Source organism: Canis aureus, chromosome 18 (genome assembly GCF_053574225.1).
Source record: "Canis aureus isolate CA01 chromosome 18, VMU_Caureus_v.1.0, whole genome shotgun sequence".
Lineage (NCBI taxonomy): Eukaryota > Metazoa > Chordata > Mammalia > Carnivora > Canidae > Canis > Canis aureus.
In genome coordinates, this window is record NC_135628.1 from 57056615 (window position 1) to 57073317 (window position 16703).

At 38.1% G+C, this 16703-nt stretch overlaps 1 protein-coding gene across 12 annotated transcripts in view; it reads left to right on the forward strand.

Moving 5' to 3' along the window:
* EXOC4 (exocyst complex component 4) overlaps positions 1–16703 on the forward strand; it is a 747424-nt gene that overhangs the window by 33969 nt on the left and 696752 nt on the right. The gene's annotated exons all lie outside the window — the stretch shown is intronic.

A 16703-nucleotide genomic window follows, 5' to 3' on the forward strand; every position in this document is an offset into this window, starting at 1 on the left:
AAGAAACCAGTACCTAAATTATGTTGGCATGGTAAAGAGAGGTGGTTTTTTTTTTGTTTTTGTTTTAAAGATTTTATTTATTCATGAGAGACACAGATTTTGGGTTTGGGTGTCTGGGAGAGAAGAAGAGGTGTGGGCTGTGGCCTACATATTTACAGCTTTCAGAGGAAAAATTTTTAATTAAAAAATAAGGGGGTAAGGTCTAGATTTGTGCCAACTTGAGTACTATGATTGTCATTTCTAACTAAAATTATGTGTATGTGGGGTGTGGGGGTCTGGGGAGTGGGGTGGGAAGGAAGAGCAGTTACCTCTAGAAAGAAGTGAGTATATGAGCTACCTTTCCTGGAAGTTCCTTTCTTTCCCTATTTGTTGTTGTTTGTATATTCTGGATCCTAATCTTTTGTCAGATGTATTTGAAAAATCTCCTAGTTGGTAATATATCTTCTTACTTTGTTTATGAAGCCTTTTGTTACAAAGAAGTATTAAAATTTAATGTCATAAAATTTCTTTGTTTTTCCTTTCTCCAATTTTTTTTCGCAGTAACCATTTTATTTTCAGTTTTTAAATTTTTTTTGAGAATAAGTGAGCATGAGTGGTGTGGGGGGTGTGGGGTAGAGAGAGAGAGAATCTTAAACAAACTCCACGCCCAGTGCAGAGTCCATCTGGGGGCTTGATCCCACAACCCTGAGATCATGACCTAAGCCAAAATTGAGTTGGATGCTTAACTGACTGAGCCATCCAGGCACACCAAATCCAGTTTTTATTTCAGGAAATTTTTTTTCTATCCCAGTGTCATACAGAAAATCTATGTGTTCTTTAATCGTTTGGAATCTGTTTCCATATATGGTATGAACTAGGAATCTAATTTTATCTTCTATATAAATAGCCACATGGCTCAGACCATTTGCTGAATTTATCTCCTCCTGACTTCTAATGCTATGTTGGTCACATACCAAGTTTTCATGTATGCATGGGTCTGTTCCTGAGCTCTTTGTTTTGTTCAGTTGGTCTTGTCTATATCTGCACCAAAACTGTGCTGTATTAATTTCTATTATTTTATGATATATCTTGATAATAGCAGATGGAGACATTCCCTCACCTTGCTTTTCAGAATTACCTGTGCTATTCTTGGCCCATTACTCTTCCATGTGAATTTTGGTATCTGCTTGTCACATTCCTCAAAAAGTGTCAGGAGATTGATTCAATATAAGAATTTCATTTTTGTAATATTGAGTCTTTCAGTGAACGGGTCTTGGTCTCATTTATTGATGTCTTCATTTATGTTCTATGTAATAATGCTTAGTAATGTATTGCTTAGAGGTATTAAATATGTTTTATTTCTGGCTGTCATATTTTTTAAAGCAGGTGGCTCTTTATTAATAATAACTTCTAGTTATTTGTTGCTGATGTAGGGATGTGATAGATGTTGAATTGATCATATTTCCCTGAACCTAATCCCAACCCTGTCTGCCTGGAAAATGATGATTTATTTTTGAAGGCTTGGCTCAAATTTCATTAGCTCTCTGAATGTCCCAGGTGATTAAATGCTTTTCTTTTCTCAAAAAAAAAAAAAAAAAAAAAAAAAGTATTTTTTTATTGTCTTAATAAATTACCCTGAGTAGATGCTTTTTAAATTTGTTTGTTTGTTTGTTTCCATAAGCTATGTGTACTTATAATACAGCTACTGTTGTTTGTATGGTAGGTCATTGAGGGCAAGGGCTAGATCTTATTTATTTTTGTCTGCCCCATACTTAGCATAGTGTGCCTCATCTAGTCAGGGTCATTAGCCAAATAGGTAGCCATGGGAAAGTCTTAATAACACTAAACAGAATAGGATATTTCCTTTCTAGGGGCTCTGGTCTGATTTTTCTCTGGTTTCAGTGTTTGTTTTTATGGCAAGTTTCTCTAGTTTCCAACCTTTCCTTTTTGCAATATTTAAATGAACAAACAGTAATTATAATAATAGCTAATATGTATTGCGTTTTCATTATGTTCTGTTACTAAGTCTGTTACATTTGCTAACATATTTAATTCTTGCAGTAACCTTTTGAGAAAGAGGTTTCTGATGTGCTCCCCATTTTCCAGATGAGCAAGTTGCTTTGCATGATCTGAGGAATTGGCATATCCTAATATGCAATAATTGCATGAAGATAGGATTTAAGGTGTGCTTAAAATGTTGGAAACTTCCTCCAGTTTGGCCTTTTGTATATGAGCGAATCGTAAGGTCTACAATTGCTCTTTCATTGGACTTCCTATGAAAAAGTAATCACATTTCCTTTCCCCATGGTTATGTGCTATTAGAAGTAAAATCTACTTAAAGCATCTCAAGGGTCCAAATGAAAAATCTTTGCTGAAAGACATCAGAGGAAAGTAAAAACAAAAACCTGAGTCTTTCAAAACTCTCTGATTTCCTTGGATTTGTTTATCAAAAGATTTTTGCATTTCCATGTAAGGCAGGTGCAGATGGCTAGTAATTTAATCCCTACTCAGGTTCATAAATCCAGAGTAAATAAATCAGTGGTGACCCGTGGCTCTTGTCAGCTCCTACAATTCCTGCGTCACCCTCACGCTGGTCTGATAGCTATAGACTTGGCTTCTAGATGGGATTACTTATTTCTTTTGATATGTAACCTGAGTATTGCATAAAATAATTAAATTGTCATGACACGGAATGTCTGCAAATAGGCATGGCCTTTTGTTTCCTTCTTCAAGGTAAACAGCTGTTGTTAGCTTATGAAAAGCTAAAAGTGGTCCAACAAGAAGCCTGTATCCATCACATTGCAATCAGAGACTTGATTAATATTGTAGCCTGTAGCTTTGTGATATGTATGGTTTAAATTAGACCTTTGCAGTCATTGTGCTGGGTTGATGCAAGCACATTAATGACATAATTTCTGGTTGCTGCATCACATTTCTGCAGTCTGTCCTTTGTATTCCACTCACATTAATTGAAGTAATTTTGCCAGTGAAGCGTGTTTCAAACCTCTGCATTTAAATTGAAATTTTAATTCCCTTATTGTCTTGAAAAGACGGCTGAAGATGCCTTGTTACAGGTTTCATTATCACCCAAAACACTCCAGCTGCTGGTTCTAATGTACAATGACTGATTAATTCGGGGAAGAATTGTTAATATAAGAATAGCAGCTTCTTCCCAGTGGCATGAGCTAACCAGGAAGGTATTTTATGATAGTTAATATTTTTATGAACTTTTTTAAAGGAAAATTTATGTGGCATTCTGCATCAGACTAAAGCTGCACAGATGAGCTTTGAAAACCACTTACATAAGTTCTGATTTATCAACCCATAGAAGTCCATTCATAACTGTTCAATCAGTGGAAACTAAGTAGGTGCAAGCAGTTGTGAAGCACTTTAGGCTGACAGTCACGGGGCCAGTCGCTAAATTTTTTCACTTCTAAGTCTTTCTGAGACTGTAGGGATTTTGAATGTCTCTTAATCATTTATTTATTTTTAAAAAGTCATAGCTATATAGTGAGATAAAGATTATTATAATAATAAGTATTATTTATGTAGTTGCATTCTTCCCAGAGAATCCCAGAGTGCTTTGAGAGAATGGTATGGTGGAATGACATCACTTACACCGGGAAAATGTGGCCACATATGGCATAGAGGGAGTAAAGCAGCTTCTTAATTGCAGTTTTCTAAGCTCCTATAATAAAAGTATATTTGTAGTGTTTTCAGCTCACAAGATCCTTTGTATTTGTTAGATAACGATCAAGGTTGTGCATGTCAGCATGGGTCTTAGTGTGGGTCACATGGACTCGTGCTTAAATCCCACTCTGACTTTCACTAGCTGGATGACATGGGGCTGATTATTGAATTTGACTTTGCTGAAAGTTGGAGCGGAGAATTACATACATTCCCAAGGGTTGTTGAAGGGAATTAAGTGAGATGCTAAGCTATTTATGTAGTGTACACACAGTATACACAGTAAGTGCTTAGAAATGTGTTTATAATGACTTAACTGTTGCTATGAGAAGGATATGGTGATTGCTCCCATGTTATAATTTCAGAAGCTGGTCAGAGATGGACTTGTTTTGAGCTGATAGAGTTGAAGTAGAGCTGGCTAGGTTAAGCATTATTGATTCCTTTTTGCCTCAAATGGACATCTATCCAAATGAAAGACTACCCCACACTTTATACAAAGGAGGTCCTGCAGGCAGAGATAAAATTGTTCCCCCCAAACAAGCCTAGTCTGATCTAACACTTGCTCAAAAGGGTGATCAGGACCCCAAAGTTCTTTGCTGTATGTTTCAGATTGGACATGGACAACATTTCAGATTCTGCCTCCATCACCTTTCTGACCTACTGTATGTTCATAGGGTACCTACTGTCTAATTATAAGCAATGCAATTCGTTGGTAAACTATCTGGGATCAGTTGCAAAATCTACTCTTAGGGAACTAAATCTATTTTTCTGCTAGTATTGTAATTAGATATAAGCCAGTTCACTATTGGAGGGTCCTTATCAATAATGTTGATTTTAGTGTTCTAAAGTAGTTGAGGTTAAGCTATTCTTTCTGGCAGGGCTTAGGTGGCAGGACCAGTGGAGCAGTGAGATTGTTCCTTTTGCTGCCATTAAAACTGTGTCATTAGCAAATAGACGAATTTTTTCCTCAGACTATGGGCAGGGCAGGGGTGATCATGCATCCACTATCAAATGATTAATGTACAAGAAAGAAAAAGGGGGCCAAAGTGCACATCCTTTTCATCTGGTCTGAGAGTTTCTAAGATCTCACAGGACTGTTTTTTCTCATTATGACTATGGAAATGGTATTGAAGTGAAAGCTCTATAAATAGCAAGAGCTGGAACATTCTAGTGAACTTATTGGACTTAACTTGAAAGTGGTAAGTGACTGCAAAAATGTTTCAATATTCCATATAGATTTCTCTACACGTGATAAAAAATATATCTGTGATCAATAATGAAATAGCCACCATTAAACCCATCTGTTTCTAGTGTAGAATATTGATTTGAAAGACCAATGCCAATATTCTATACTAATAACAGGAAAGAATCGGGCACATGTTTTGATAGATTTATAAAAAATGGGATGATGACATTGTTAATCACATGCGTTGTTGATATATGTATCTCGGTGTGGCCTTAACCTTAAAGGAGCCTACATGCTAATAAGGAAAGATGAATGAACAAGTAGTGTCTTGTGTCATGATGAGCATGGCAAGAAATGGGGACCAGGGATATTTGGGCTGAGGTGGGGTAGTATGGTTTGCTATTTAAATAAGCTGGTCCTCTGTAGCTGCTTCAAGCTGTATTTGAGAAGCTCTTCATTCCCTCAGACACCTACATCCAAACTTTTTTTTTTTTTAAAGATTTTATTTATTTATTCATGACAGACACGGAGAGAGAGAGGCAGAGACACAGGAAGAGGGAGAAGCAGGCACCATGAAGGGAGCCCGATGCGGAACTCGATCCCGGGTCTCCAGGATCACACTCCCGGCTGAAGGTGGCGCTTAACTGCTGGGCCACCGGGGCTGCCCTACATCCAAACTTTTCAAAAAGGTTTAGGAAGAGCTGAAAACAAGGTCATGAAATAAGAACCTTTGGTGTTTGTCTAAAATTGAATGAGTAGGCTTAGTGTGGCAGCTTCATTTTTCTCCTAGAGAGTAAAAACACAAACTGTTTTTGGTGGTGCTCAATGCCCTTTTTATATATATTTGTTTTTGAAGGCTGGGGTTTCTAAAAGCCACACTGATAGGCACCAGGTATAGTATTAGCTTTCCTTCCCTTTTAGTTTGCTCTTTTTATCTGCTCGTCTTTGCCTGTTTTATTAAATAGAAATTTGGTTAGATTGCACTAAACCTCATAAGGTTCAGCTATTTTCAGCTGGCTTGCTAGGCTTTAGCGCAGTGATTCCCAAACTGCGCATCAGGGACTCATTCAGGAATTATAAAGCCCAGGTCACACCTTACACTGATGACATTGAAATCTCTGGCCTTAGGACACTGACTTGAAGTTCTCCAGGTGGTTCCAATGTATGGATAAATTCGGAGCCATAGATTTAGAGTATAGCCTACTATGCAGTGCAACAGAGTAAAACTAATTGTCCTTGACTTAATTTAACACCAGCTCTAAGGAGTTAGAAACCTCATATTTGCATAAGACAGATCACACAGTGATTGATACATTTATATAGAAATGTTGTAGTTTGAAGTTGCTTTCTTGCCATCCTCTCTTGCAGATTTTGGATAGAGCTGACGAGTATGTGGCTTTTACTCTGGTATCATAGCCTGATGATTTGGTCAGTAGCAGTGCTGTTGAATGGTTGAATGAGATGCTTTCCAGGCTCGGGCTGACTCGAGTTCTTCAGGACTGTTCTCCTGGTGCTCTAATTCCTGCATTCTTACTGTGGTTTCTTATCTGACTTCTCACTGGAATTTCATGGGTTGAAATGAGGGCATAAATGGACTTATAGACAAGTGGTAGTTAGGTACATTATGGTGTAGTGCAAACAAAATGGATTTAGAAGCCAGATGTTCTTAATTCTAGTCCTGACTCAACATCTCACAGGTTGTGTGAGCTTAGACAAATCACTGTCTCTGCCTGTTTTGTAGTATCCTCTTCTGTTGATACTACTTCTGTGGATCCTCTGTCTAGTTTACAGAATGGCTGTAAGAATAAAAATGAAATTTTGTAGGTTTACAGTGCTTTGTAAAACATAAGGCAATATACAAATCTTAAGAAGTGTAAGTAAGCATCATCATTACTATCACATAGTGCTAGGTAGGAGGAAAAGTAGTCATCTGGGACTCATTTATACTGAGCAGCCTTTCTCTCCTGGAGCTACCATCATTAATGCATACATGTCATTTAAATCAGATTATCTGTGTGTACATGTACATTTATACACTTTAGTCTGTAGGAGGAATAAACTCAGCCAAGAATAACACACAAGCCCTTTGCTGACCTCCTCTCTCATACTGTGGGTTTCAGCCTCACATGTGGACTTGCTTGAACAGGTTTCTGATGGGTCAACCTGTGGCCAGATGGGGACCCTATGTATGTATAAATTGCTGCAGGTGACGATTCATGTTGTTGATGGGAGCCCTCTGTGTCAACCTGACAGTGGTCTGAGAAGGCAGATCAGTAGCTTTTACTTGGCTTGACCAGATAGGAGGAGCTTGTTGGAGTCTTTTCTCTGCGATTCATCTGAGTACTAATTACTTGTCGTTGCTAGCCCTGAAAATGCAAAAAGCCATATTCCTCTCACATTCCTTTGTGGGATTTTAATAGTTGCTGTTAGTAAAGAGCTGTGTAGGTGCTGAGCATTTCTAATGGATTTGGGGGTTTTTAGAGAGTGGGCGAAATTGTCTTGATTCAAGTGTGGGTCTGCTGTGACTCTCATAGACCTTCTTTGCCAAGGCTGTAACTGTTTCCTGTCCCAGAGTAACAAGTAACATGATAACAAGTAAGGAAGTAAGTGATTTTAGAACACCTGTCAAATGAGAGTATCTTTCCTAGTGACCTCTTCTCTTGTATTTTGGAGTAGAAACCTAGGATTTAATGCTGTTTTTATGGAACATTGTTGGGAATTGAGAATTGGAGGGACCATAAGATTAGGAACAATGAAGGATTTGTGTATTTGTGTGTGTGTGTATGTGTGATAAGCAATTAAAATTCTTAACTGTCTTTTAAGGTGTGAGGTATAGTTTAATTTCATCAGGAAGTAATTGTGAACTGATCCGTTATAAGTCCATTTAGAACAAATAAGCCTCTTAATTTTAGCATTATGTATTAGAAGCCCTAAATACGTGCATAACTTTGGACTTGGAATTCTACTTCTAGAATAAGGAAGGAGTTAAGAATTTTAATTATGTGATACTTATCCATATATATATATATATATTTTATCATAGGAAGATATGTAAAAATAAAAGAATAGCAATTACTTAGTATGGGGAAATGGTTTAAGTCATATGTGGAATATTCATTTTATGGAGTCGTATGCACAATAAAAATATATTGGGTAATGGGCAGATGTTTCCAATATATGGCCAAATGGAAAAAGCATATTTAAAAAAAACAATAATTTTAAAAAACTTTATGTGGTAGAACAGTTGGAAGGAATCAGGTTAAAATGTATTTTACCTGATTAGTGAAAATGTGGACCATCTTTTTCCTTTTTTTATTTTTTAAAAGATTTTATTAATTGATTCATGAGAGATACAGAGAGAGGCAGAGACATAGGCAGAGGGAGAAGCAGGCTCCATGCAGGGAGCCCAATGTGGGACTTGATCCCAGGACCCTGGGATCACGCTCTGAGCCAAAGGCAGATACTCAACTGCTGAGCCACCCAGGTGTCCTGTCTTTTTCCTTTGTGATTTTGTGGTTTTCAGGTTTTCTTGATCATGTATTTTTTATAATTTGAAAGCAAAAAGTTAAGAAACACATTTTTGGGTCTTAAAAAAAAAATCTGTGAAATTGGAGTGGGACCCCAGTACTCACAGCCTTTGAGGATCTCTTATAATGGAAAATACAGCATTTCATTTCTCAGATACTGTCATTCTGTGAGGCTTGGACTGATGGTATATCACAGACCTGGTCACCCCTACTTTGTAAGAGAAAAAAACCCCAAAGATTTTTGCATACATTATGGGAATTATTTGTGGCATAATGCCCTGATGTTTAGGAAAAAACCCAAACCAAAAAGAGACAGAAGCCCCAAAGGAGACTTACGACTACCTTAGTCAAATGGTATGTTTTTGCAAGCAAGCCTGTGTTTCACAGCAGTGGTGGGTTCTTCTTTTACGAAACTCGAAGTCGCTTTTGATCTCTCATGAGTTTTGTTTTCTTTTTCTTTCTTTCTTTTTCTTTTTTTTTTTTTTTTTTTTATGTGATAGTCACACACAGAGAGAGAGAGAGAGAGAGAGACAGAGGGAGAAGCAGGCTCCATGTACCGGGAGCCCGACGTGGGATTCAATCCCGGGTCTCCAGGATCGCGCCCTGGGCCAAAAGCAGGCGCTAAACCGCTGCGCCACCCAGGGATCCCTGAGTTTTGTTTTCTAAGATAGATTTGAAGATACTTTAAAGAAGAAATTCACAAGTTAAAGGGCTTTTCTTTGACAGCACTTTATCTTGTGGGCCCTCCTCCGTTTATTCACTTATCAATAACTTCATCTCATTTGCTTTATCCTGTAAATTCCATTACTTCCCGGGCAGTCTATTGCATTAAGCCTTTACTACCTAATATCGCCTCATTTACGTTGACACGTGCTTGACCTCAGCCCTTCTCCTCTCTTTGCTAATGCACCAACAAGCACTGATATCTCTCTGGAGCATTATCATTTGGCTGTTAGCACAACTAATAACAACCCTTCATTTGAACTGATGAAGTTTTATTAAATAAAAACATGTAATAACCCTGGCAATAATGAAAGGAGAATGGAAGTAGACAGCATCCTGTTTTTAATGGTGAGAGCATGCTGAGTCTGCATTATAGGTATTGGGTTTCCAGAGGGAGAAGGGGCACCTGAATGGGGCTGATCAATATTCTGTTAGCAAACGGACTTTAAGAGTGGGCATTTTTGATTGCCTGGTTTGCTCACTGTGGATTGGCTGCAGGCTGAGGAGGAGTTAGGGTGGAAAAGTGTTCCCACTCCAGGCCTTGCCCCATGATGCCATTTTCCTGGGAAGTCTGTCTTCAGGTCCAAGCTGTCAGTAGCCTGGGGGCCTGCGGTCAGTGGCAAAACAGAACCATGGGGAACCAGATTTTCTCCAGAAAAGCTGGGATCAGGCATTCTGTTTCTCCTAGAGGTGCGGGAAGACTCTTCTAAGCCTCCACTCTAGCCCTGGGCCTTGAGTAGATTTCCTCATTCTGCTTTGTATGGCTCACACTCTGCCTCCCCATTCCCTCTCCTCCCCCTCCCCCAGCTGTTTTGTACCAAGAGCAGTCTAAGCTGTCCCTCTACATATGTCCCCTTTGCTGGCTGGTGTCATGTCATAAACACAGGTTGAGCAGTTGCTTTAAGTTTATATTCAACAGGATTTTGATCCACTAAATTCTTTGGGGTCACATGTTTGTGGTTTTATGTCATATAAAATAACTCATTAAATTTTTTCTAGATCTGTGACGCAGTTAAATACACAGGATTTTCTTATAAAGGCCACAGTGTTCTACCAATAATGCTGTGATGTCCTTGATGCATCAAAGCTTTTAGACCACCTAAAACTATTAGATTAAACCATATGAAACAGCCAGTATTGGGTCATTTTTGACTTATAAGAATAGGTTCCTATGGTTCAAATTTCAAACTAAGGCATGAAAGATACTGTATTTTTGTTTTTGGGAGTGTTAGTTGTTGGTTTTTCGGTCTTTGATTTTTTTAAATGTTCCTGTCTAATAGCCAGATTTTTCTGCTTTGGGCACTGTGGTGTAGCAAAATGGAAATGTTTGGTAAGTGACTGATCTGGGATTCTTGGTGATAAACATCTTCACTGCTTGTGTAAAGATGGGTATGGCTTGTTCTGCCTTCAGAGGGAGACTTCCTGTGTCCATCTAGGACTCCCTGAGCCTGACTGTAGAGACTTTTGGGTGGAGGGCTGTCTTGAGGGGCAGGCTGAAGCCACGTGAGTTTGCCTTCTAGCACTTCAGGGGGCCCTGGTGGCAACTAGCTGCAGGCCTGGGTACTAGGTAAATGTCAGATTCTGAGGCCTGCTGCTCTTGTGTTCATAGCCAGAGATTTCTGGTATTCTTAGTTGAGACTGTTCCAGAAGTTTAACTTGTGTCTTCTTACGTACATATGGGAAGGGAGAAGGTATCCATTCTCTGGAATAGCTTAATTTCATACCTTTTTATAGCATCTGTAAGTTGAGCCAAGGCAACATTTTCAGAATGGTTATGTGGTCTCACTAGAAAAATGCTTCCTTAAGGGAAACATAAAGACCTATGGAAAAGTGATAAAACATTTTGGAACCATGTAATTATCGGAGTCCTGAAGGAAATACTTGTTTTGGATCTCACAGTGGCAATACATTTGCTTTCTTTAGGGGAACATGATTGCCAAAATAAGCATTTATCTTAGCTAACAGATAGTTTAGTTAGAAACAGTTACTAATGTCAGTTACCATTGTGTCTCTCCCCTCCCCCAACTAAAATAATAATAATAATAATAATAATAATAATAATAATAATAATAATAGATCAGTAGTTTCTTTTTCAGTATCTCTTCAATGAAACAGCTGTCCAGAATGGCCCACTTGGGTGTTCCTCCAAAACATGTCCATTGGTTTATGGTAAAGCACAAAACTAGATCATTTTACTTAATCAACTTGAGTGAGATTAGCAGAAGACAAACACTTAATGATAAAATAATAATTTCCTACTTTAAATTAGAATAAAATTGAGAAATAGACATTTGGGAAAGAAAATTTAAGAGCACTATAGTTCATAATTATAAAGATGGCCTTTGTTGTAAACTTCTTTCTCAATTTAAACTTTTTTGAAGTACCAGACAATTGTTGATTATATTTTATTTATTTATTTATTTATTTATTTATTTATTTATTTATTTATTAGATTTTATTTATTCATGAATGACACAGAGAGAGGCCGAGACACAGGCAGAGGAAGAAGCAGGTTCCATGCAGGGAGCCCGACATGGGATCTCGATCAGGCCCTGGGCTGAAGGTGGCACTAAACCGCTGAGCCTCTCAGGCTGCCCAATTATGTGCATTTTAACTGTACATTTCACATACTTAGTTATGAAACATTTTTGGGATATTTGTTTTCTTCAGTGGATAGGTTTCTAGTAGGAAAACATGCTTCCCTGTTCAGTATCCCGTGTTAAAACATTTTGTAAATACTCGCTTATTTTCATAATCCTAAAGGAAATGTTTTTCAAATCCAGAACAGAGTTCTGTTATCTAGGCAGTTTCCAGTTGTGGTGAGTAGAATACTGATGTTCAATTGGGTAGTAATAAGAGTTGTATGAAAACATTCCCTGCTTGTAGTATCTCCCCCAATCCCCTAATTTTATTTTTGAAAATATGTATAGGAGGGGACCTCGGTGGCTCAGTGGTTCAGCATCTGCCTTTGGCTCAGGTCGTGATCCTAGAATCAAGTCCTGTGTCAGGCTCCCCACAGGGAACCTGCTTCTCCCTCTGCCCGTGTGTCTGCCTCTCTCTGTGTCTCTCATGAATAAATAAATAAAATACTTAAAAAAAAAAGAAAATATGTATAGGAAAACTTCCAGATCATTTAATTGGCTCATTATATACTAATCTACCTTAAAAAGATGGTGTGGACTATCTGCAAATTCTAGACTGTCATACTAGAGATCATTCGGGGCATGAGTGTTTGTTACTCCATCTGTGATAGAGGTATAGACAGCATTTACCAGTGAACCTCTGTACTGTATGTTTTGTATTGATTTTTCATCTGATATGTCTTATTCTGTAACAATATATATTTGATGCAGTATGTGCACTTAAAAACCCAATTTTAATAATTTCTCATAGCAACTCCCCTCTGAGATCATTTTGTTGCTGTCTACTGCAACTGCATCTCTTGAATTCTTGTTAATGTTTCATCAGTGGTATTTAAGAAGTACTCTGTAGACGTTAAATTTGGGAAACAGTGAAATGATTCATAAAATGACCCCATTAAAAAAACACAACTCTTCAGTTGCACTTTTACCATTAGTTATATATATCTAAATGTAGGTGGGTATTTAATGATTTTTTTTAAGACTTTAAGTAATCTCTATACGCAACATGGGGCTTGAACTTAGAACTCTGAGATCAAGAGTTGTATGTGCTACTGACCGAGCCAGCCAGATGCTCCAAGGATATTTAATGATTTCTAATAAAGCGTAAATGTTAGTAAATGCCTGGAAACCAGGTCCTCTCCCCTCCCCCAACAATGTGACCATCACTGGTGGTTGGTTGGTTTGTTTTCTGCCTCACCAAGTTTTCCTTATGTGTAAGCTTTATGGTATAAGCTGCTTGAAACCATGTAAGTGACAGGTTTCTATAAACTGATGTCCTAGAGATAAAAGTGTTGCACTGACAACTGTTTTATTTTTTTTAAGATTTTATTTTATTTTTTCCAAGTCATCTCCATGGCCAGTGTGGGGCTGGAACTCACAACCCCAATATCAAGAGTGGTGTGCTTCACTGACTGAGCCAGCTAGGAACCCCACTTTAAACATTCTTTAAACATGCAGTGGTATTAACTACATTTATGTTGTGCCACCGTCACTACCATACATCTCCTGAACTTTTTCGTCTTTCCAAACTGCAACTCTGTACCTAATAAACAATAACCCTCCTTTTACTCCCTCCCTCCATATTCTAGAAACCATGATTCTACTTCCTGTCTCTCTGAATTTGCCTGTTCTAGGCACATCATGTAAGCGGAATCATATAATGTTTATCCTTTGTGTCTGGTGTATTTCACTTCGCATAATATTTTAAAGTTCTGTCCATGTTGTAACATGTTGGTACCACTTAAAAATTATTTAAATTCAATTTAGTTAACATAGTGTATTACTAGTTTCAGGGGTAGGATTTAGTGATTCATCAGTTGCATATGACACCCAGTGCTCATTACATCACGTGCCCTCCTTAATGCCTTGCATCCCCCATTACCCCATCCTCCCACCCTCTCCCCTCCAACCACCCTCAGTGTGTTTCCTGTAGTTAAGAGTGTCTTATGGTTTTCCTCTCTCGGTTTTTTTTTTTTTTTTTTAAGATTTTATGTATTTATTTGAGAGAGAGAGAGAGAGAGAGAGACAGAGATAGCGACAGAGAGCAAGAGTGGGTAGGAGAGAGAGAAGCAGGCTCCCCACTGAGCAGGGGGCTCGATGTGGGGCTCGGTCCTAGGACCCTGAGATCACAACTTGAGCCAAAGGCAGATGCTTAACCAACTGAGCCACTCAGGTGCCCCAGCTTCCCTCTCTGTTTTTTTTTTTTTTTCCCCTCTCTGTTTTTATCTTATTTTTCCTTCCTTTTCCCTGTGTTCATCTGTTTTGTTTCTTAAATTTGACGTGAGTGCAATTATATGGTATTAATTTTTCTCTGACTTATTTCACTTAGGATAATACCTTCTAGTTCCATCCATATCATTACAAATGGCAAGAGTTCATTCTTTTTGATGACTAATATTCCAATGTATATCTATACCACACCTTTATGTATTCATCTGTTGATGGACATCTGGGCTTTTCCCATAGTTTGGCTATTGTGGACATTGCTTCTATAAACATTGGGGTGCAGGTACCCCTTTGAATCACTGTTTTTGTATCCTTTGGATAAATACCAAGTAGTGCAGTTGCCAGGTCATGCGTTAGCTCTTATTTTTAACTTTCTGAGGAACCTCCTCCATACTGTTTTCTAGCACCTCTGCACCAGCTTGCATTCCCACTAACAGGGGAGGAGGGTTCCCCTTTCTCCATTCTCCATTCTCACCAACATCTGTTATTTCCTGAGTTGTTAATTTGAGCCTTTCTGACTGGTGTGAGGTGGTATCTCATTGTGGTTTTGATTTTTGTTTCCCTGAGGCTGAGTGGTGTTGAGCATTTTTTCATGTGTCTGTTGGCCATTTGTATGCCTTCTTCCAACAACTATTTTCTTAAACTTAGTTTTAGTACCACTTAGTAAGATTAGAATAGGGAAGGACAGTCACCTTGCCTGCTTTCATAATTATAGCTTTCAATAAGTGAGGGCCAGAAAATTAGAACACTGTATTTTCAGATAAATATAAGACTATGCTATCTTCTCTGTGGTAAGGTTTTCAAGCCTTTGAAATTCTAAGACTACTCAGATATATATATTAATTATACTTTGATTTTGGGTCAGGAAAACATATTCAGAAAGATTGTCATTCAAAGGTTTATAATGGTACTATGAACAAACAACACTTTACTGAAGATACAGCATTAGCAATGTTAGTAACACCTTTTGAGGTTTCTTTATCCACAGAATAAATAGATTCTGGTAAAAATCTAATGTCATTGAGCACTCATTATGTGCCAGGCACTGTGGTAAGTGGTTTACCAATATTTAAAAAAAAATTTAAGTGGCTTTGAAAGTTGACATTATGCTATAATTTTATATTTGGAACATGAACTGTTTGGGTTAAAAAATCTTCATGCAAATTCCTACAAACAAATTGAGTACGGATGTGCAGTGGGTGGTTTTTCAGCTTAAATATCTCAGCTGGATTTAATTACCTTAAGGGATAAGGCTCCATGATGGGCCAGTGGCTTACCAAATTATTTTTCATTTTCTGGAACTCGATGTCACTAAAGGTTAATGCATCCCCTTTCTCTGTTAGAGACCCGAGTTAAAATCCATTTTAGAGCATAAGTGTAAATGAATTTGTTGTTGTTTTTCCTCCTCGGGGACACGGTGGTCATTTTGTGACGCTGCTTTTCCATTTGGAATCATTGGCAGCTCACATGAGGCCCAGGGGCCCTTGTCCCAGGGGCAGTTGCAAGTCAGCATGAAAATGCAGGCTGCAAGGGGGCAGGGCTGGCCCAGAGCTTGTCACTTTTTCATGCTTTGATTCTTTCTTGGTTAACTTAGGGAAACTTACTTGCTACTGACATTTTTTTATAGCACATCATGTAACAAGTGATGTGTTTTGTGGGTAAGCCATTGCATTTTCCTCCCCATCTCAGGCCAGTTTGTATTTGGTGGCTCCCAGGCTTTCTGTATTTGCTGTCCACCTGCTCCCAAATGACTGTGTATATTGGTGTAGGGCTGTGATCAACGCTTCAGAACATTGGTATGTTTCATGGCTTTTATTATCTATTACTTTTATATAAATGCCATACTTTTTAGGAGCATGTTTATATCCCTAATTATATTTATTATTTTTACCCTGAAGTATTATTAGTTACTGCCTTTATTTGTACCTTTTAGGAATATTTACAAGTATAACCTAAGCAGGGAATGGTCATAGCATAGGAATCCCTTTGCGAAGCTTCATGGGGCTCTTTTCCCTCTGAGTTCAGCTTGTGTCCTCTCTTTTCTATTACTACTACTGCTACTATTACTATTATTATTGCATCCTTTGTATTTCTTTCTTGCTTTTATTTTTCTCCTAAGGAATAGTACCTAGAGTATACTCTTTACTTTGTTACTTTCTTTTAAGAAAATCTAGATTTTGGGGTGCCTGGGTGGGTCAGTCAGTTTAGCATCTGACTCTTCATCTCAGCTCAGGTGTTGACCTCAGGGTTGTGAGTTCAAGCCCCATGTTGGGCTCCACACTGGATGTGGAATCTACTTAAAAAAAAAAAATATATATATATATGTATATATATATATATTTAAAAATATATATATCTGGGGCAGCCCCAGTGGCTCAGGGGTTTAGCGCCGCCTTCGGCCTGGGGCGTGATCCTGGAGACCCAAGATCGAGTCCCACATCGTGCTCCCTGCATGGAGACGGCTTCTCCTTCTGCCTGTGTCTCTGCCTCTCTCTCTCTCTCTCTGTGTGTGTATAAATAAATAAAATCTTTAAAATATATGTGTGTGTGTATATATATATTTCTTTAAAGAAAAACATAATCTTACATACATGAATAAATGGGATCATGTAATTAACATAGTTTTGTTTTGTTTTGTTTTGTTTTTCCTTTGCAGTTAACTGCTTTGGTTTCAAAGTGGGTTGTTCCAGGCTCTCTGAATTCCTTTTATTCATTTGTTGTAGGCCTTCCCAT